This window comes from Salmo trutta, chromosome 35, assembly GCF_901001165.1.
Source record: "Salmo trutta chromosome 35, fSalTru1.1, whole genome shotgun sequence".
Classification (NCBI taxonomy): domain Eukaryota; kingdom Metazoa; phylum Chordata; class Actinopteri; order Salmoniformes; family Salmonidae; genus Salmo; species Salmo trutta.
In genome coordinates this window covers 39738929-39761768 of record NC_042991.1, presented here as the reverse complement: position 1 = coordinate 39761768, position 22840 = coordinate 39738929, and the positions used below count along the sequence as shown (strand labels likewise).

The 22840-nt window shown below is 44.5% G+C and overlaps 1 pseudogene; it reads left to right on the top strand.

Annotated features, from left to right (window-relative positions):
• LOC115175208 (HBS1-like protein) overlaps positions 1–4197 on the top strand; it is a 35546-nt pseudogene extending 31349 nt beyond the window's left edge.
• Positions 4198–22840: the final 18643 nt, after the last annotated feature.

Here is a 22840-nt window from a genome sequence, read left to right as displayed (position 1 = left end):
TTCTGTTATACTCACAGACACCATTCAAACAGTTTTAGAAACTTTAGGGTGTTTTCTATCCAAACCTGAACAATAATATGCATATTCTAGCTTCTGAGTCGGTGTAGGAGGCAGTTAAATATGGGCACATATTTTTTCCAAAATTCTCAATACTGCCCCCTAGCCCAAACAGGTTAAAGCAACGAGAGCCTACGTACACCTTATCAAAATTCTAATCTTAATTGGCACATTTCAAACTGTCCTTTTTGTGAGGTACAGGCAGGAAATATTTCTGTACATTGTTGGGGTCGATAAACCAGAATCGGAGGATCCATCGTTAAAATCTCTAGTTTGGGAACGTTTTGGGTTCACAGTAGAGATGGACAAGAGTGGTGGATAATACGTTAACAGTATGTCGTCGCCACGCTCAACGAGAATAGCCTACGCAGCTGCCAACTCTTCATCACTCCAGTATATCGGGGCAAGACGGAAACACAAAGAAACAACACAACGTCTGCCCTTGGCAGCTGATTCTGACCGGGCCAAAGAAGGTACAAGAGCGATAGATAGATAGGCTATATTTAAATCTTTTACTGTCTTGATTATAGGTATGCTCCCATTCTCGGTGGTTGAGAATAGTTTAGGTTTCAGCGCCAAATTTCTCGAGCCACGTTGCGAACCCGTTTCAGTAAACAGGGAGTACCCGATCAGTACATTCAGAAAGTATTTAGACCCTTTCCCTATTTCCACATTTTGTTGCACAACAGCCTTATTCTAAAATGGATTCAATGATTTTTTTTCCCTCATCAATCTACACACAATACCTCATAATGATTAAGCGAAAACAGGTTTTTGCAAATTTATAAAATGTTTTAATCAGAAGTTTATTTACATAAGTATTCAGACCCTTTTGTTATGAGACTCAGAATTGAGCTCAGGTGCTTCCTGTTTCCATTGATCATCCTTGAGATGTTTCTACAACTTGATTGGAGTTCACCTGTGGTAAATTCAATTGATTGGACATGATTTGGAAAGGAACACACCTGTCTATATGAGGTCCTACAGTTGACAGTGCATATCAGAGCAAAAACCAAACCATGAGGTCGAAGGAATTGTCCATAGAGCTCCGAGACAGGATTTTGTTGAGGCACAGATCTGGTTACCAAGAAATGTCTGCAGCATTGAAGGTCCCCAAGAACACAGTGGCCTCCATCATTCTTAAATGGAAGAAGTTAGGAACCACCAAGACACTTCCTAGAGCTGGCCGCCCGGCCAAACTGAGCAATCGGGGGAGAAGGGTCTTGGTCAGGGAGGTGACCAAGAACCCGATGGTCACTCTGACAGAGCTCCGGAGTTCCTCTGTGGAGATGGAAGAACCTTCTAGAAGGACAACCATCTCTGCAGCACTCCACCAATCAGGCTTTTATAGGAAAAGTGGCTTGACGGAAGCCACTCCTCAGTAAAAGGCGCATGACAGCCCACTTGGAGTTTGCCAAAAGGCATCTAAAGGACTCTCAGACCATGACAAACAAGATTCTCTGGTCTGATGAAACCAAGATTGAACTCTTTGGCCAGAATGCCAAGTGTCACGTCTGGAGGACACCGTATCCCTATGGTGAAGCATGGTGGTGGCAGCATCATGCTGTGGGGATGTTTTTCAGCGGCAGGGACTGGGAGACTAGTCAGGATCGAGGGAAAGTTGAACTGAGAAAAGTACTGAGAAATCCTTGATGAAAACCTACTCCAGAGCTCTAAGGACCTCAGACTGGGGCGGAGGTTCACCTTCCAACAGGACAACGACCCTAAGCACACAGCCAAGACAACGCAGGAGTGTCTTTAGGACAAGTCTCTGAATGTCCTTGAGTGACCCAGCCAGAGCCCGGACTTGAACCCGATCTCACAAAACTCTGGAGAGACCTGGAAATAGCTGTGCAGCAACGCTCCCCATCCAACCTGACAGAGCTTGAGAGGATCTGCAGAGAAGAATGAGAGAAACTCCCCAAATACAGGTGTGCCAAGCTTGTAGCATCATACCTAAGAAGACTCGAGGCTGTAATCGCTGCCAAAGGTGCTTCAACAAAGTACTGAGTAAAGGGTCTGAATACTTATGTAAATGTGATATTTATGTTTTTAATTTCCAATAAATTAGGAAACATTTCTAAAAACATGTTTTCCCTTTGTCATTATGGGGTATTGTGTGTAGATGGGTGAGAATATATATATTTTTTAATACATTTTTGAATTCAGGCTGTAGCACTACAAAATGTGGAATAAGTCACGGGGTATGACTACTTTCTGAAGGCTCTTTACCTACTGTAATCTAGCCATATCAAGGTTGAGCTTCCTTCATCCTTGAGCTTCCTTCATCCTTGAGCTTCCTTCATCCTTGAGCTTCCTTCATCCTTGAGCTTCCTTCATCCTTGAGCTTCCTTCATCCTTGAGCTCCCTTCATCCTTGAGCTCCAACTTCTTCTGCATGGTGACCTCTGTCACCTACTAAGGAAATGGCCTCTATAACAGCAGTTAAAAACATTTAAAAAATAAATAAAAACAATCCTCTTTTTTGAACTCTATAATTTGTTTTCGATCGCCGTACTTTTAGTTTACGGTTGACATTTTAGTCAGTCTGCGTTTCTCAACGAGTTCATATCACATGAACGCGTCCGACTGGTATTTACGACTTCACAACTGGTAAATTCCTCACCTCCCACATGGTTACGAACGCAGCATCAGAGTGGAAACTTGACCCAATATAACAATCCTGTCACAACAGACAATGCCAGGGACATTTGTGAATGGCTTTTCATCCCCCCCCCCCAAAACCGCAATACGTACAGAATCAGGGGTTTGGTGAACCGTGACCCCCCCCCCCCCCCCCTTAGTGTTGGGAAAGAATCTGAATGTTGTATAAATGTTTGTTTAATGTTGTGTAGGTGTCTGGGTAAGGGTATGAACGCGGTGGTGGAGATCCAAACCCAGAGGCCCGTGGCGTTGGAGCTTTATAAGGACTTCAAGGAACTGGGACGCTTCATGCTGAGATACGTAGGGTCAACCATCGCTGCCGGGGTCGTCACCGAGGTAACCGGGCATCGGCCTTCTCCTCTTGCTACCTGAGGAAAATAGATCTACGTTGTAGGCTTTTGTTTCCAAACGGCAACCTATTCCCTATATAGTGTCAGAGACCTATGGGATCTGGTCTATAGTAGTGCACTACGTAGGGAATAGGGCTCTGGTCTAATTACATTTTTACATTTTAGTCATTTAGCAGACGCTCTTATCCAGAGCGACTTACAGTAGTGAATGCATACATTTCATACATTATTTTTCTGTACTATAGTAGTGCACTATATAGGGAATAGGGCTCTGGTCTATAGTAGTGCACTATATAGGGAATAGGGCTCTGGTCTAAAGTAGTGCACTATATAGGGAATAGGGCTCTGGTCAACAGTAGTGCACTATATAGGGAATAGGGCTCTGGTCTATAGTAGTACCACTATATAGGGAATAGGGCTCTGGTCTACAGTAGTGCACTATATAGGGAATAGGGCTCTGGTCTATAGTAGTGTACTATATAGGGAATAGGGCTCTGGTCTATAGTAGTGCACTATATAGGGAATAGGGCTCTGGTCTACAGTAGTGCACTATATAGGGAATAGGGCTCTGGTCTATAGTAGTGTACTATATAGGGAATAGGGCCCCATTTGGGATACACGCTAATGCTCTATCTGAGCAAACAGAACAGGGGTCACCAAACCTGCTGGAGTTACAGGCTGTTCATCTGTCTGTTGTGAAGGATATAGTTTCCATAAACTTTAGAGTTCAATGTTTTAACCTAGTCTTGGTTTTGTGTTATTTTCTCGGTAGATCAAAGAATGACGAGCGGTCTGATCCAGCTTGATCAAGTCAAGAACTGGACCCGGAGACTGCATGACAGACGGCTAGCTGCAGACTGACAGACAGACAGACAAAGTGCAATTCCTTCAGAGATTGACAGAAGTGTCATTCACAGACTGAGTGTTCACATCCATCCCTCTATCTATCTATCCATCCCTCTATCTATCCATCCATCCATCCAGGGCAGAAGCTATCGAACAAGATGAAGTAAACAATGAACCAATAAAAGGTCCAATCCAGCTGTTTTTATCTCGATATCGAATCATTTCTTTGGTAACAATTAAGTGTCTTACTGTGATTGTTTTTCAATTAAAATGGTCAAAAAGAAACAAAAGATTTTCTTCATAGCAAATAGTAATTTCTCAAGCAAAAACTGTCTGGAAGTCATGTGAGTGGGGAGGGGAAACAGGAAACTAGCTGTTATTGGCAGAGAGGTTTGGAACTCTTTCTTATTGGTCTATTAACTAATTTACCCCAAAACTCCGTCCTACCAAAACGGTCAGAATTTTCAGGGAACTTTTTCAAACTGCTCTTTTCACAGTGTTATTCCAACCTCATGATATATAAATACTGTATATATTAAACACAGGAAAAATTGTGTTTTTGACTGCATTGGGCCTAGGGCTGTGGTGGTCATGAAATGTTGTCAGCCGGTTATTGACAAGCAAATAACTGTCGGTCTCACGGTAATTGACCGTTAATTAACATAAACACATTTATCATCTCCTGGCTTCCACACACAGACAACAAGCCACTGATTCAGACCTTTGGAACGTCTACATTTTAAAAAGTCTAATAAATCCATGTAATAAAGCCTACACATTCACAATAAATCCATTATTTATTTTAGACAGATCTAAAGAAACATGATATGACGAAAATGTAGTCTATTTCAGAAGAACAGAATAGCATCCTCTGAGTTGTCCTGATGTTAGGTCCTGATCTGGCTGTGCCATGTGGCTGTGGGGCTACACTAGTTCATTTAGCAGGTCCTGATGTGGCTGTGGGCTACACTAGTTAATTTAGCAGGTCCTGATGTGGCTGTGGGGCGACACTAGTTCATTTAGCAGGTCCTGATGTGGCTGTGGGCTACACTAGTTCATTTAGCAGGTCCTGATGTGGCTGTGGGGCGACACTAGTTCATTTAGCAGGTCCTGATGTGGCTGTGGGCGACACTAGTTCATTTAGCAGGTCCTGGTGTGGCTGTGGACTACACTAGTTCATTTAGCAGGTCCTGATGTGGCTGTGGACTACACTAGTTCATTTAGCAGGTCCTGGTCTGGCTGTGCCATATGGCTGTGGGCTACACTAGTTAATTTAGCAGGTCCTGATGTGGCTGTGGGGCTACACTAGTTAATTTAGCAGGTCCTGATGTGGCTGTGGGCTACACTAGTTAATTTAGCAGGTCCTGATCTGGCTGTGGGCGACACTAGTTAATTTAACAGACAAGATTTGCTTAGAATTCCATGGCATTATTTTATGTTATTTTATAGTATGAAGAATACAATTGAACAATGCTGAATAAAATAGAAAGGTCATTTTCTCCAAACGATTTGAGGGAGTGTGTGAAGCGGTTAACAAAGAAATAGGTATTCCTATTATTAATTATTAATGTAACTTTAGTTCTACAAACGTTGGTCTTTATGTTTTGATGTTTAATACATTGTGAGGCTGAATGATGAGACTCTAATGATGATTTGGAAAAAGTTGCTTGAAAGGCATGAGCTCTGCTTTTTTTTTTGCGCAGGCTGTACACACTTCATCAGTCTCTCATTCACAATTTGACAAACACTTGATAATACCTCGAATTTCCGGGCGACATCCCCTTTGTTTTTGCTGTAATGCCTCCTTAAATAATCCATGTATTTTCCGGCCGGTGGTTGTTGTGCCCTTAGGCTGAATATAATAATTATAATTCCCTTCTCCCAGCTGCCGTGCTCCGAAGCACCTCTCACTCACATTGTTCTCTCAGATATCTCAATTCTTATTAGCCCATTCCCGTCAGGTGATTGTTTCCTTCTCATTGGCTACAAGTGAAGACGGACACATCGGGGACCCAACTGCGAACGTCCTTATCCAATTCCGAAGTGCATATTGAATACATATACATTTTAGTCATTTAGCAGACGCTCTTATCCAGAGCGACTTACAGTAGTGAATACATACATTTCATACATTTTTTTTTTCTTCCCTGTGCTGGCCCCCCTTGGGAATCGAACCCACAACCCTGGCGTTGCAAACACCATGCTCTACCAACTGAGCTACAGGGAAGGCCTTGGAATACGTTGGAAGAACTGTCCACATTTACTTTTCGTCAGCCAACAAGATGAGTAGGTGTAACAGACAGTAAAAACACTAGCCTATATCAATCTACTATCCCCCATAGTACAAAAGTTGACCTATTCTGTGCAAGAAATAATTATTCATGACATATTTTGGGACAGCTGTGGGATGCGGTAGATCCCAAATTAATACAACCACTAGCATCAAAACACCTTTTAAAAGCAATGGACCTGATGCAACAGATCAGAACGTTTAGCTTAAAATGTTGATAAACTATTAGGCTCTTTCGCCACATGTTTAATTGCCATACTGTAATTACTTCGCCACCATGGCCTATTTATTGCCTTAATTCCCTTATTTTACCTAATTTGCACTCACTGTATATAGACTTTTTGTTTTCTTTTTTTCTACTGTATTATTGACTGTATGTTTTTTGTTTATTCCATGTGTAACTCTGTGTTGTTGTATGTGTCGAACTGCATTGCTTTATCTTGACCAGGTCACAGTTGTAAATGAGAACTTGTTCTCAACTAGCCTACCTGGTTAAATAAAGGACTTGTTCTCAACTAGCCTTCCTGGTTAAATAAAGGACTTGTTCTCAACTAGCCTACCTGGTTAAATAAAGGACTTGTTCTCAACTGGCCTACCTGGTTAAATAAAGGACTTGTTCTCAACTAGCCTACCTGGTTAAATAAAGGACTTGTTCTCAACTAGCCTACCTGGTTAAATAAAGGTGAAATATATATTTTTTAACATGATAAAAGTGCAGCAATGCGCACATGGCAGTAGTCTATAATGTTTCCAAAATTATATCAATTAGCGTGAAATAAACCTTTTTTCAAAAGTGTCCGCAACTGCGATTATGCATGTAATGCTTTTATTATTAAGGTGAAATTTTATGGTGAAAATGATCTCTCCCCAAACTTGAAACTCACTACAACTACAATAAAGACATTAGTCACTACAACTACAATAAAGACATTAGTCACTACAATAAAGACATTAGTCACTACAACTACAGTAAAGATATTAGTCACTACAATAAAGACATTAGTCACTACAACTACAGTAAAGATATTAGTCACTACAATAAAGACATTAGTCACTACAACTACAATAAAGACATTAGTCACTACAACTACAGTAAAGACATTAGTCACTACAACTACAGTAAAGACATTAGTCACTACAATAAAGACATTAGTCACTACAACTACAATAAAGACATTAGTCAGTACAACTACAATAAAGAAGATAGTCACTACAACTACAGTAAAGACATTAGTCACTACAGCTACAGTAAAGAAATTAGTCACTACAGCTACAATAAAGACATTAGTCACTACAGCTACACTACTGACTGTCTAAGTTACAGTGCATTCAGAAAGTATTCAGACCCGTTGACTTTTTCCACATGTTGTAACGTTACAGCCTTATTATAAAATGGATTAAATTCTTTTTCTCTCATTAATCTACACACAATACACCATATTGGCAAAGCAAAAAACATTTTTTAGAAATGTATTAAAACATTTAAAAAACTGCTATCACATTTACATAAGTATTCAGACCCTTTACTCAGTACTTTGTTGAAGCACCTTGGGCAGCGATTACAGCCAAGAGTCTTCTTGGGTGTGACGCTACAAGCTTGGCACACCTGTATTTGGGGAGTTTCTCCCATTCTTCTCTGCAGATCCTCTCAAGCTCTGTCAGGTTGGATGGGGAGCGTCACTGCACAGCTATTTTCAGGTCTCTCCAGAGTTTTGTGAGATCGGGTTCAAATGCGGGCTCTGGCTGGGCCACTCAAGGACATTCAGAGACTTTTCCAGAAGCCACTCCTATGTTGTCTTGGCTGTGTGCTTAGGATCGTTGTCCTGTTGGAAGGTGAACCTTCGCCCCAGTCTGAGGTCCTGAGTGCTCTGGAGCAGGTTTTCATCAAGGATCTCTCTGTACTTTTTTCCTTTCAACTTTCCCTTGATCCTTTCCCTCCCAGTCCCTGTCGCTGAAAAACATCCCCACAGCATGATGCTGCTCAGTTTGGCCGGGCGGCCAGATCTTGGAAGAGTCTTTGTGGTTCCAAACTTCTTTGATTTAATGATGGAGGCCACTGTGTTCTTGGGGACCTTCAATGCTGCAGAAATGTGTTGGTACCCTTCCCCAGATCTGTGCCTCGACACAATCCTGTTTCGGAGCTCTACGGACAATTCCTTTGATCTCATGACTTGCTTTTTGCTCTGACATGCACTGTCAACTGTGGGACCTTATATAGACAGGTGTGTGTGCCTTTCCAAATCATGTCCAATCAATTGAATTTACCACAGGTGGATTACAATCAAGTTGTAGAAACATCTCAAGGATGATCAATGGAAACAGGAAGCACCTGAGCTCAATTTCTAGTCTCATAGCAAAGGGTCTGAATACCTATGTAAATAATATATTTCTGTGTTTTTAACTTTGTGATTATGAGGTATTGTGTGTAGATTGAGGGAAATGTTTATATTGAATCCATTTTAGAATAAGGCTGTAATGTAACAAAATGTGGAAAAAGTTAAGGGGTCTGAATACTTTCCGAATGCGCTTGTATCTGGACCATATAGTGAAAAATAATTGTCAAATTAAAAGGTTCAGCCCAGGTCCACATACTGTTCAAAGGTACGGCTGAGTTCCCACCTAGGTCCCTGGCCCAGAAGGGGGGCCAGATACAGACTGCCCTGCACACCTTATATGGGGCCATGGCTGAGTTCCCACCAGAGGTCTCTGGGCCAGATGCAGGCTGCTCTACAGACATATGGGGCCATGGCTGAGATCTCACCAGAGGTCTCTGGGCCGGATGCAGGCTGCTCTACAGACATATGGGGCCATGGCTGAGTTCTCACCAGAGGTCTCTGGGCCGGATGCAGGCTGCCCTACAGACCTTATATGGGGCCATGGCTGAGTTCCCACCAGAGGTCTCTGGGCCGGATGCAGACTGCCCTACAGACCTTATATGGGGCCATGGCTGAGTTCTCACCAGAGGTCTCTGGGCCGGATGCAGGCTGCCCTACACACCTTATATGGGGCCATGGCTGAGTTCCCACCAGAGGTCTCTGGGCCGGATGCAGGCTGCCCTACAGACCTTATATGGGGCCATGGCTGAGTTCCCACCAGAGGTCTCTGGGCCGGATGCAGGCTGCCCTACACACCTTATATGGGGCCATGGCTGAGTTCTCACCAGAGGTCTCTGGGCCGGATGCAGGCTGCCCTACACACCTTATATGGGGCCATGGCTGAGTTCTCACCAGAGGTCTCTGGGCCGGATGCAGGCTGCTCTACAGACCTTATATGAGGCCATGGCTGAGTTTCCACCAGAGGTCTCTGGGCCAGATACAGGCTGCCCTACAGACCTTATATGGGGCCACATTAAACCAGCTAAACAAACAAATAAACGCAACGTGCGAGAATTTCTAAGATTTTACTGAGTTAAAGTTCTTATAAGGAAATCAGTCAATTGAAATCAATTCATTAGGTCCTAATCTATGGAGTTCACATGACTGGGAATACAGATATGCATCTGTTGGTCACTCATACCTTTAAAAAACTAAAAAATGTAGGGGCATGGATCAGAAAAACCAGTCAGTATCTGGTGTGACCACCATTTTCCTCATGCAGCGTGACACATCTCCTTCACATAGAGTTGATCAGGATGTTGATTGTGGCCTGTGGAATGTTGTCCGACTACTCTTCAATGGCTGTGCGAAGTTGCTGGATATTGGCGGGAACTGGAACACGCTGTCGTGCACGTCGATCCAGAGCATCCCAAACATGCTCAACGGGTGACATGTCTGGTGAGTATGCAGGCCATGGAAGAAGTGGGACATTTTCAGCTTCCAGGAATTGTGTACAGATCCTTGCACCATGGGCCTCATTATCATGCTGAAACATGTGGTGATGGCGGTGGATGAATGGCACGACAATGGGCCTCAGGATCTCATCACTGTATCTCTATACATTCAAATTGCCACCGATAAAATGCATTTGTGTTCATTGTCCGTAGTTTATACCATAACCCCACCACCACCACGGGGCACTCTGTTCACAACGTTGACTTCAGCAAACCGTACACACTGTCTGCCGTCTGCCCGGTAGAGCACCCTTCGCTGGAGTTGCTTACCAAGAAGACAGTGGATGTTCCTGAGTGGCCGATTTACAGTTTTGACTTAAATCTACTTGAAAATCTATGGCAAGACCTGAAGATATTTGTCTAGCAATGATCAACAACTAATTTGACGAGCCGTTTATTCTGATTTGAATAGAATAATGGGCAAATATCCAGAATAGACTCAGCTGTTTTATCGGATTACAGTTGAACAACTTAAAAGTTATAACCTTTGTGTGTGGTTGTTTCAGTCCAATAACAGGCAGTCCTATCGCCTCATCTCTCCCCTGCCCCCTCTCCTCACCTCTCCCCTGCCCCATCTCCTCATCTCTCCCCTACCCCATCTCCTCACCTCTCCCCTGCCCCATCTCCTCATCTCTCCCCTGCCCCATCTCACCACCTACCGCCTCTCCTCACCTCTCCCCTGCCCCATCTCCTCATCTCTCCCCTGCCCCATCTCCTCACCTACCTCCTCTCCTCACCTCTCCCCTGCCCCATCTCCTCACCTACCTCCTCTCCTCACCTCTCCCCTGCCCCATCTCTCCCCTGCCCCATCTCCTCATCTCTCCCCTGCCCCATCTCCTCATCTCTCCCCTGCCCCATCTCCTCATCTCTCCCCTGCCCCATCTCCTCACCTCTCGCCAGCCTCTTCTCCACTCACCGTCATCACCAAACTTTCCTTCTTATCACCCCTCACCTTCACCTCCCACACCATCTCCCTCACCTTCACCACCCTCACCATCTCCCTCACTTTCACAACCCTCATCTTCTCCCTTACCTTCACCTCCCTCACCTTCACCACCCTCACCATCTCCCTCACCTTCACCTCCCTCACCATCTCCCTCACCTTCACCTCCCTCATCTTCTCCCTTACCTTCACCTCCCTCACCATCTCCCTCACCTTCACTACCCTCACCATCTCCCTCACCTTCACCTCCCTCATCTTCTCCCTTACCTTCACCTCCCTCACCATCTCCCTCACCTTCACCTCCCTCACCATCTCCCTCACCTTCACCTCCCTTACCATCTCCCTCACCTTCACCTCCCTCATCTTCTCCCTTACCTTCCCCTCCCTCACCATCTCCCTCACCTTCACCTCTGTACGCTTTGGAGCTGAGCAGACCAGGACAACTGCCCCATCGCCCAATATGATAAAAGCCCCATCGCCAACATGATAAAAGCCCCATCGCCCACATGATAAAAACCCCATCGCCCATATGATAAAAGCCCCATCGCCAATATGATTAAAGCCCCATCGCCAATATGATTAAAGCCCCATCGCCAACATGATAAAAGCCCCATCGCCAACATGATAAAAGCCCCATCGCCCATATGATAAAAGCCCCATCGCCCATATGATAAAAGCCCCATCGCCCACATGATAAAAGCACCATTGCCCACATGATAAATGCCCCATCCCCCATATGATAAAAGCCCCATCGCCAACATGATAAAAGCCCCATCGCCCACATGATTAAAGCCCCATCGCCCATATGATAAAAGCCCCATCGCCCACATGATAAAAGTCCACATGGGGCAACGTCCTAGACAGTAGGGTAGAGGGGGTAGTTGACCAAGGGGGTCCCTCCAGGGAGTAATAGTAGAGGGGATAGTTGACCAAGGGGGTCCCTCCAGGGAGTAATAGCAGAGGGGATAGTTGACCAAGGGGGTCCCTCCAGGGAGTAATAGTAGAGGGGGTAGTTGACCAAGGGGGTCCCTCCAGGGAGTAATAGCAGAGGGGGTAGTTGACCAAGGGGGTCCCTCCAGGGAGTAATACGGGCTCCTCATGAGGCACATCAGGGACTCTGCCATCTTCGAGGGTCCGGAAGGAACAAAACAGCTGTCTCTTGATGTTCATGGTAAATGCCGGTCCCTTGATGTCCATGGTACAGGACAGTTGTTCCCCATGCACAGGGTAGGAGAGCCCTGGTGTAAACCTACAGGAGGGTAGTTCTCCAGGAACAGGGTAGGAGAGCCCTGGTGAAAACCTACAGGACAGTAGCTCTCCAGGAACAGGGTAGAAGAGCCCTGGTGTAAACCTACAGGACAGTAGCTCTCCAGGAACAGGGTAGGAGAGCCCTGGTGTAAACCTTCAGGACAGTAGCTCTCCAGGAACAGGGTTGGAGAGCCCTGGTGTAAACCTACAGGACAGTAGCTCTCCAGGAACAGGGTAGCAGAGCCCTGGTGTAAACCTACAGGACAGTAGCTCTCCAGGAACAGGGTAGAAAAGCCCTGGTGTAAACCTACAGGGCTGCAGAGCCCTGGTGTAAACCTACAGGACAGTAGCTCTCCAGGAACAGGGTAGGAGAGCCCTGGTGTAAACCTACAGGACAGTAGCTCTCCAGGAACAGGGTAGGAGGGCCCTGGTGTAAACCTACAGGACAGTAGCTCTCCAGGAACAGGGTAGGAGAGCCCTGGTGTAAACCTACAGAACAGTAGCTCTCCAGGAACAGGGTAGGAGGGCCCTGGTGTAAACCTACAGGACAGTAGCTCTCCAGGAACAGGGTAGGCGGGCCCTGGTGTAAACCTACAGGACAGTAGCTCTCCAGGAACAGGGTAGGAGAGCCCTGGTGTAAACCTACAGGACAGTAGCTCTCCAGGAACAGGGTAGGAGAGCCCTGGTGTAAACCTACAGGACAGTAGCTCTCCAGGAACAGGGTAGGAGAGCCCTGGTGTAAACCTACAGGACAGTAGCTCTCCAGGAACAGGGTAGGCGGGCCCTGGTGTAAACCTACAGGACAGTAGCTCTCCAGGAACAGGGTAGGAGAGCCCTGGTGTAAACCTACAGGACAGTAGCTCTCCAGGAACAGGGTAGGAGAGCCCTGGTGTAAACCTACAGGACAGTAGCTCTCCAGGAACAGGGTAGGAGAGCCCTGGTGTAAACCTACAGGACAGTAGCTCTCCAGGAACAGGGTAGGCGGGCCCTGGTGTAAACCTACAGGACAGTAGCTCTCCAGGAACAGGGTAGGCGGGCCCTGGTGTAAACCTACAGGACAGTAGCTCTCCAGGAACAGGGTAGGAGAGCCCTGGTGTAAACCTACAGAACAGTAGCTCTCCAGGAACAGGGTAGGAGGGCCCTGGTGTAAACCTACAGGACAGTAGCTCTCCAGGAACAGGGTAGGAGGGCCCTGGTGTAAACCTACAGGACAGTAGCTCTCCAGGAACAGGGTAGGCGGGCCCTGGTGTAAACCTACAGGACAGTAGCTCTCCAGGAACAGGGTAGGAGAGCCCTGGTGTAAACCTACAGAACAGTAGCTCTCCAGGAACAGGGTAGGAGAGCCCTGGTGTAAACCTACAGAACAGTAGCTCTCCAGGAACAGGGTAGGAGGGCCCTGCTCTAGCCCATCTTCCACCACATTATTTGAGCTGTCACAATGTGTCAACAACGTTGGCTGCATGTTAATCACAATGATATAACATTTATATTTATAGATATAACAGCAGCCGAACCAGTACTCCAATTGAATCCCTATCTTGATTTAGTTTTATGTTTTTTACGTTGAGGAACAGACTATAGGGCATTCGGCACAATTATTTATTTTAACAATTTATAAAAGTCACAATTGTTTTAACGTCCATTCAGAATGTTCTGTTTGTCCTGTTTCCACGGCATGGCCACTCTGAAGGCTCTAATCTAGTGTTTGTGGTAGGCCTCTCCACGGTCGTGTTGTACAGAGTGGAAGACGAATATTCTGTCAGCAGATGGAGATGTTGTGCTAAAATACATTAGAGGTCAACCATAGGCCTTATATCTTAAAAGTACCTGACTCTCCAAATAGGATCAAACAAAGTCTGAATGGAATGGAGAAATACATCACTTTTTTTTTCCCTCCAAATTCTGGTCCCCAACCGTTTAGAGTTGAAGATCTCTGTAGTACCTTTCTAGGGACCAAATCAGTGTGTGTGCAATAGGCTGGAGGGTGGAAAGGGTTTCCAAAGGGGGAATACAGTAATGGTAAAGCAGGAATACAGTAATGGTAAAACAGGAATACAGTAATGGTAAAGCAGGAATACAGTAATGGTAAAACAGGAATACAGTAATGGTAAAACAGGAATACAGTAATGGTAAAGCAGGAATACAGTAATGGTAAAGCTGGAATACAGTAATGGTAAAGCAGGAATACAGTAATGGTAAAACAGGAATACAGTAATGGTAAAACAGGAATACAGTAATGGTAAAACAGGAATACAGTAATGGTAAAGCAGGAATACAGTAATGGTAAAGCAGGAATACAAATCAAATCAATTTGTATTTGTCACATGCGCTAAATACAACAGGTGTAGACCTTACAGTGAAATGCTGACTACAACAGGTGTAGTAGACCTTACAGTGAAATGCTGACTACAACAGGTGTAGTAGACCTTACAGTGAAATGCTGAATACAACAGGTGTAGTAGACCTTACAGTGAAATGCTGAATACAACAGGTGTAGTAGACCTTACAGTGAAATGCTGAATACAACAGGTGTAGTAGACCTCACAGTGAAATGCTGAATACAACAGGTGTAGTAGACCTCACAGTGAAATGCTGAATACAACAGGTGTAGTAGACCTCACAGTGAAATGCTGAATACAACAGGTGTAGTAGACCTCACAGTGAAATGCTGAATACAACAGGTGTAGTAGACCTCACAGTGAAATGCTGAATACAACAGGTGTAGTAGACCTTACAGTGAAATGCTGACTACAACAGGTGTAGTAGACCTTACAGTGAAATGCTGACTACAACAGGTGTAGTAGACCTTACAGTGAAATGCTGAATACAACAGGTGTAGTAGACCTTACAGTGAAATGCTGAATACAACAGGTGTAGTAGACCTCACAGTGAAATGCTGAATACAACAGGTGTAGTAGACCTCACAGTGAAATGCTGAATACAACAGGTGTAGTAGACCTCACAGTGAAATGCTGAATACAACAGGTGTAGTAGACCTCACAGTGAAATGCTGAATACAACAGGTGTAGTAGACCTCACAGTGAAATGCTGAATACAACAGGTGTAGTAGACCTCACAGTGAAATGCTGAATACAACAGGTGTAGTAGACCTTACAGTGAAATGCTGAATACAACAGGTGTAGTAGACCTTACAGTGAAATGCTGAATACAACAGGTGTAGTAGAACTCACAGTGAAATGCTGAATACAACAGGTGTAGTAGACCTCACAGTGAAATGCTGAATACAACAGGTGTAGTAGACCTCACAGTGAAATGCTGAATACAACAGGTGTAGTAGACCTTACAGTGAAATGCTGAATACAACAGGTGTAGTAGACCTCACAGTGAAATGCTGAATACAACAGGTGTAGTAGACCTCACAGTGAAATGCTGAATACAACAGGTGTAGTAGACCTTACAGTGAAATGCTGAATACAACAGGTGTAGTAGACCTCACAGTGAAATGCTGAATACAACAGGTGTAGTAGACCTTACAGTGAAATGCTGAATACAACAGGTGTAGTAGACCTCACAGTGAAATGCTGAATACAACAGGTGTAGTAGACCTCACAGTGAAATGCTGAATACAACAGGTGTAGTAGACCTCACAGTGAAATGCTAAATACAACAGGTGTAGACCTCACAGTGAAATGCTGAATACAACAGGTGTAGTAGACCTCACAGTGAAATGCTGAATACAACAGGTGTAGTAGACCTCACAGTGAAATGCTGAATACAACAGGTGTAGTAGACCTCACAGTGAAATGCTGAATACAACAGGTGTAGTAGACCTTACAGTGAAATGCTGAATACAACAGGTGTAGTAGACCTTACAGTGAAATGCTGAATACAACAGGTGTAGTAGACCTCACAGTGAAATGCTGAATACAACAGGTGTAGTAGACCTTACAGTGAAATGCTGAATACAACAGGTGTAGTAGACCTCACAGTGAAATGCTGAATACAACAGGTGTAGTAGACCTTACAGTGAAATGCTGAATACAACAGGTGTAGTAGACCTTACAGTGAAATGCTGAATACAACAGGTGTAGTAGACCTCACAGTGAAATGCTGAATACAACAGGTGTAGTAGACCTTACAGTGAAATGCTGAATACAACAGGTGTAGTAGACCTTACAGTGAAATGCTGAATACAACAGGTGTAGTAGACCTTACAGTGAAATGCTGAATACAACAGGTGTAGTAGACCTCACAGTGAAATGCTGAATACAACAGGTGTAGTAGACCTCACAGTGAAATGCTGAATACAACAGGTGTAGTAGACCTTACAGTGAAATGCTGAATACAACAGGTGTAGTAGACCTCACAGTGAAATGCTGAATACAACAGGTGTAGTAGACCTCACAGTGAAATGCTGAATACAACAGGTGTAGTAGACCTCACAGTGAAATGCTGAATACAACAGGTGTAGTAGACCTCACAGTGAAATGCTGAATACAACAGGTGTAGTAGACCTTACAGTGAAATGCTGAATACAACAGGTGTAGTAGACCTCACAGTGAAATGCTGAATACAACAGGTGTAGTAGACCTCACAGTGAAATGCTGAATACAACAGGTGTAGTAGACCTCACAGTGAAATGCTGAATACAACAGGTGTAGTAGACCTTACAGTGAAATGCTGAATACAACAGGTGTAGTAGACCTCACAGTGAAATGCTGAATACAACAGGTGTAGTAGACCTCACAGTGAAATGCTGAATACAACAGGTGTAGTAGACCTCACAGTGAAATGCTGAATACAACAGGTGTAGTAGACCTCACAGTGAAATGCTGAATACAACAGGTGTAGTAGACCTTACAGTGAAATGCTGAATACAACAGGTGTAGTAGACCTTACAGTGAAATGCTGAATACAACAGGTGTAGTAGACCTCACAGTGAAATGCTGAATACAACAGGTGTAGTAGACCTTACAGTGAAATGCTGAATACAACAGGTGTAGTAGACCTCACAGTGAAATGCTGAATACAACAGGTGTAGTAGGCCTCACAGTGAAATGCTGAATACAACAGGTGTAGTAGACCTCACAGTGAAATGCTGAATACAACAGGTGTAGTAGACCTTACAGTGAAATGCTGAATACAACAGGTGTAGTAGACCTCACAGTGAAATGCTGAATACAACAGGTGTAGTAGACCTTACAGTGAAATGCTGAATACAACAGGTGTAGTAGACCTCACAGTGAAATGCTGAATACAACAGGTGTAGTAGACCTCACAGTGAAATGCTGAATACAACAGGTGTAGTAGACCTCACAGTGAAATGTTTACTTACAGGCTCTAACCAATAGTGGAAAAAAGGTATTAGGTGAAGAAATAAAAACAACCGTAAAAAGACAGGTTATATACAGTAGAGAGGCTATATACAGTAGAGGTTATATACAGTAGAGAGGTTATATACAGTAGAGAGGTTATATACAGTAGAGAGGCTATATACAGTAGAGAGGTTATATACAGTAGAGAGGTTATATACAGTAGAGAGGCTACATACAGTAGAGAGGCTACATACAGTAGAGAGGCTATATACAGTAGAGAGGTTATATACAGTAGAGAGGCTATATACAGTAGAGAGGCTATATACAGTAGAGAGGTTATATACAGTAGAGAGGCTACATACAGTAGAGAGGCTACATACAGTAGAGAGGCTATATACAGTAGAGAGGCTATATACAGTAGAGAGGCTATATACAGTAGAGGCTATATACAGTAGAAGCTATATACAGTGTAGAGGCTATATACAGTAGAGAGGCTATATACAGTAGAGGCTATATACAGTAGAAGCTATATACAGTGTAGAGGCTATATACAGTAGAGAGGCTATATACAGTTGAGAGGCTATATACAGTAGAGGCTATATACAGTAGAGAGGCTGTATACAGTAGGGAGGCTGTATAACAGTAGAGAGGCTATATACAGTAGAGAGGCTATATACAGTAGACAGGCTATATACAGTAGAGAGGCTATATACAGTAGAGAGGTTATATACAGTAGAGAGGTTATATACAGTAGGGAGACTATATACAGTAGAGGCTATATACAGTAGAGAGGCTATATACAGTAGAGGCTATATACAGTAGAGAGGCTATATACAGTAGAGGCTATAAACAGTAGAGAGGCTATATACAGTAGAGAGGTTATATACAGTAGAGAGGCTATATACAGTAGAGAGGCTATATGCAGTAGAGAGGCTAGAGAGGTTATATACAGTAGAGAGGCTATATACAGTAGAGAGGCTGTATACAGTAGAGAGGCTATATACAGTAGAGAGGCTATATACAGTAGAGAGGTTATATACAGTAGAGAGGTTATATACAGTAGAGAAGTTATATACAGTAGAGAGGCTATATACAGTAGAGGCTATATACAGTAGAGAGGCTATATACAGTAGAGAGGCTATATACAGTAGAGGGGCTATATACAGTAGAGAGGATATCTACAGTAGAGAGGCTATATACAGTAGAGGCTATATACAGTAGACAGGCTATATACAGTAGAGGCTATATACAGTAGAGAGGCTATATACAGTAGAGGCTATATACAGTAGACAGGCTATATACAGTAGAGGCTATATACAGTAGACAGGCTATATACAGTAGAGAGGTTATATACAGTAGAGAGGTTATATACAGTAGAGAGGCTACATACAGTAGAGAGGCTATATACAGTAGAGAGGCTATATACAGTAGAGAGGCTATATACAGTAGAGAGGCTATATACAGTAGAGAAAAAGCCCTTAACCAACAATGCAGTTTTAATAAAATACTCCCCCCAAAAAAGTAAGAGATAAGAATAACCAATAATTAAAGAGGAGCAGTAAATAACAATGTGGAGGCTATATACAGGGGGATACCGGTACAGAGTCAATGTGGAGGCTATATACAGGGGATACCGGTACAGAGTCAATGTGGAGGCTATATACAGGGGGTACCGGTACAGAGTCAATGTGGAGACTATATACAGGGTGTTACGGTACAGAGTCAATGTGGAGGCTATATACAGGGGGTACCGGTACAGAGTCAATGTGGCGGCTATATACAGGGGGTACCGGTACAGAGTCAATGTGGAGGCTATATACAGGGGGTACCGGTACAGAGTCAATGTGGAGGCTATATACTGTCCTTCATACTGAGATGGGCTGTCTGTCCTTCATATTGAGAAGGGCTGTCTGTCCTCCACCCTGAGATGGGCTGTCTGTCCCTCCATACTGAGATGGGCTGTCTGTCCTCCATACTGAGATGGGCTGTCTGTCCCTCCATACTGCGATGGGCTGTCTGTCCTTCATATTGAGATGGGCTGTCTGTCCTCCACCCTGAGATGGCTGTCTGTCCCTCCACCCTGAGATGGGCTGTCTGTCCTCCACCCTGAGATGGGCTGTCTGTCCTCCACCCTGAGATGGGCTGTCTGTCCTCCACCCTGAGATGGGCTGTCTGTCCTCCACCCTGAGATGGGCTGTCTGTCCCCCACCCTGAGATGGGCTGTCTGTCCTCCATATTGAGACGGGCTGTCTGTCCTCCACCCTGAGATGGCTGTCTGTCGTCCATATTGAGACGGGCTGTCTGTCCTCCACCCTGAGATGGCTGTCTGTCCTCCATATTGAGATGGCTGTCTGTCCTCCACCCTGAGATGGGCTGTCTGTCGTCAATATTGAGATTTGCTGTCTGTCTCCACCCTGAGCGTTGATGATTCATCATGCAGAGGCCGTAGAGAGGCCAGATTTAGACATTACATCCCGCCATTCAACCCTAATGTGTTTGTACTCCACCCAGCACGTTACCCACCACACCCCCTCTCTGTACCCCACCCTCTTTGTTTTGGCTAAGAAGGGGATACTATGGTATGCCCCTCTGTGGTTACACACACACACACACACACACACACACACACACACACACACACACTTCTATTAGATAATGCCCTTGGCACCACACCTCTCTCTCTCACACGAACAGGAACAGGAAATAAAATGTCAGCATTTTTTCTCTGTCTCTCTCTCTCTTCCGTCTCTATTTTGGGTGCCATTTTGGGACGCAGAGTAAGTCTACCTCTGTAGTGTGTCTTTGTCTCTCTGTGTGTGTGTGTGTGTGTGTGTGTGTGTGTGTGTGTGTGTGTGTGTGTGTGTGTGTGTGTGTGTGTGTGTGTGTGTGTGTGTGTGTGTGTGTGTGTGTTACGTGACAGATAAAAGAGATCAGCAGCAGACCAAGCCAAGCATATTGCTTTCACCTTTTTTTTTTTTATCAGAGCCTGCCAAAGTAAAAACACTTTAATAACTTAAATATACTATTCTATAGCACAGAAGTGCCTGCGACATGTCCCAAATGGCACCCTATTCCATATTCCTATTAGTGCAATAGGGCCCCTGGTCAAAAGGAGTGCACTACACACACCGTTTGGATAAGTGTTAATGTTACTTTAGTTTGAATGATGATAAATGTTATGAAAGATAACTGACCTGACCTCGGCCCTCTAACAAGACTCTGTCTCTCTCCCTGAGTTGTGACAGGGTCAGACCTCTAACAAGACGCTGTCTCTGTCCCTGAGTTGTGACAGGGTCAGACCTCTAACAAGACGCTGTCTCTGTCCCTGAGTTGTGACAGGGTCAGGATTCTTCTGATGATTTGGTTCTTTTCATGATGTGTGATTATAATTGACCTGCCTATGGCTCAGTTGGTAGAGCATGGTGTTTGCAACACCAGGGTTGTGGGTTCGATTCCCACGGGGGACCAGTACAAAAAAAAAAAAATGTTTTTTAAAAAGGCATGAAATGAGATGTGTGAAAATGTATGCATTCACTACTGTAAGTTGCTCTGGATAAGAGCGTCTGCTAAATGACTAAAATGTAAATGTAATTATTATTTATCTTCTCTTTCTCAGTCTCCCTCTCTCTCTCTGTCTGTTGATGTTGGCACAGAGTTCCCCCAACCAGAGGGAGGGAAGGAAAGATATGACAGATAGCGCTGAGTAGTGTGAAACTCCTGAGTTGAATCAGGTTAAACAAACCAGTGTGTGGGTCTTTCTGTGTGTGTGTGTGTGTGTGTCTTTGTGTCTGTGTGTGCGTCTGTGTGTGTCTATGTAATCAGAGCGTGTTACCTAACGGATGCTCATCAAATGAACCAAAAAGGGTAGAATGTTGAGCAACCTGACAGTCAGATAAATGTAGGACAGTGTGTCTGTCTGTGAGCTGTAAATGTGTGTGTGTGTGTGTGTGTGCGCGTGCAGGTGTCTGTATCGTAAGTGGTGTGTGTGTGTGTGTGTGTGTGTGTGTGTGTGTGTGTGTGTTCATCAAATAGCAGCAGCAACAGGTCAAGCTAGCTGTGGCCTCAACCTCTCCTCTGTGTTTGTCTTGGCCTGACTCGTCCTGGCCTGACTCGTCCTGGCCTGACTCGTCCTGGCCTGACTCGTCCTGGCCTGACTCGTCCTGGTCTGACTCGTCCTGTCCTGACTCGTCCTGCCCTGACTCGTCCTAGCCTGACTCGCCCTGCCCTGACTCGTCCTGCCCTGACTCGTCCTGCCCTGACTCGTCCTGCCCTGACTCGTCCTAGCCTGACTCGTCCTGCCCTGACTCGTCCTGGCCTGACTCGTCCTGGCCTGACTCGTCCTGGCCTGACGTTGATGTTGTGAATAGGGCAGTTGCGGTGACCGTACCACCGCCACACCGGCTGTAACGGGTCATGAAGGCAGTCAAATTAGTCACGGTAATAAGGCTTCTTCAAGCTCTATAAATTATCCATTCTAAATTAAAACAAATTTCACACATATATTATTTAGTATACACTTGTAACAATGCCTCCTAGTAGGAGGGGGGGTGTAGGAATCAGGAGCAGGAGAGCAGAGAAGTTCTAGTGGCACAAAACGTTTATTAAGGTGGTCCCGAACTCACAATACAAACAAGAGGGAAAAACACGCAGAAACGTAGTCGCCACCCACAGGGAAACTAACTACACACGGAGGAGAAACCTCGACTCCAAAAAACAAAGTCTCGAAAGTACACGGTAACATCTACCGAAAACAAATCTAAACCCCGTGGTGCACGCACACCTAACATGCAATACACACAAATAATCCCGCACAAAGCCTAGCATGCAGCGGGGTGTATATAAACCCACCGAAATCAACTTAACTGAACACAGGTGGGAAAAAACAGACAGACACAAACGAGAAGGAAAATGGGATCGGTGGCAGCTAGCACCGCCCGAACGGGGAGAGGAGCCACCTTCGGTGGAAGTCGTGACAACACTACCGTTCAAAAGTTTGGGGTCACTTAGAAATGTCCTTGTCTTTGATAGAAAAGCACGTTTTTTGTCCATTAAATAAACATCAAATTGATCAGAAATAGTGTAGACATTCTTAATGTTGTAAATGACTATTGTAGCTGGAAACGGCTGATTTTTTAATGGAATATCTACGTAGGCGTACAGAGGCCCATTATCAGCAACCATCACTCCTGTGTTCCAATGGCACGTTGTGTTAGCTAATCGAAGTTTATCATTTTAAAAGGCTAATTGATCATTAGAAAACCCTTTTGCAATTATGTTAGCACAGCTGAAAACTGTTGTCCTGTTTAAAGAAGCAATAAAACTGGTCTTCTTTGGACTA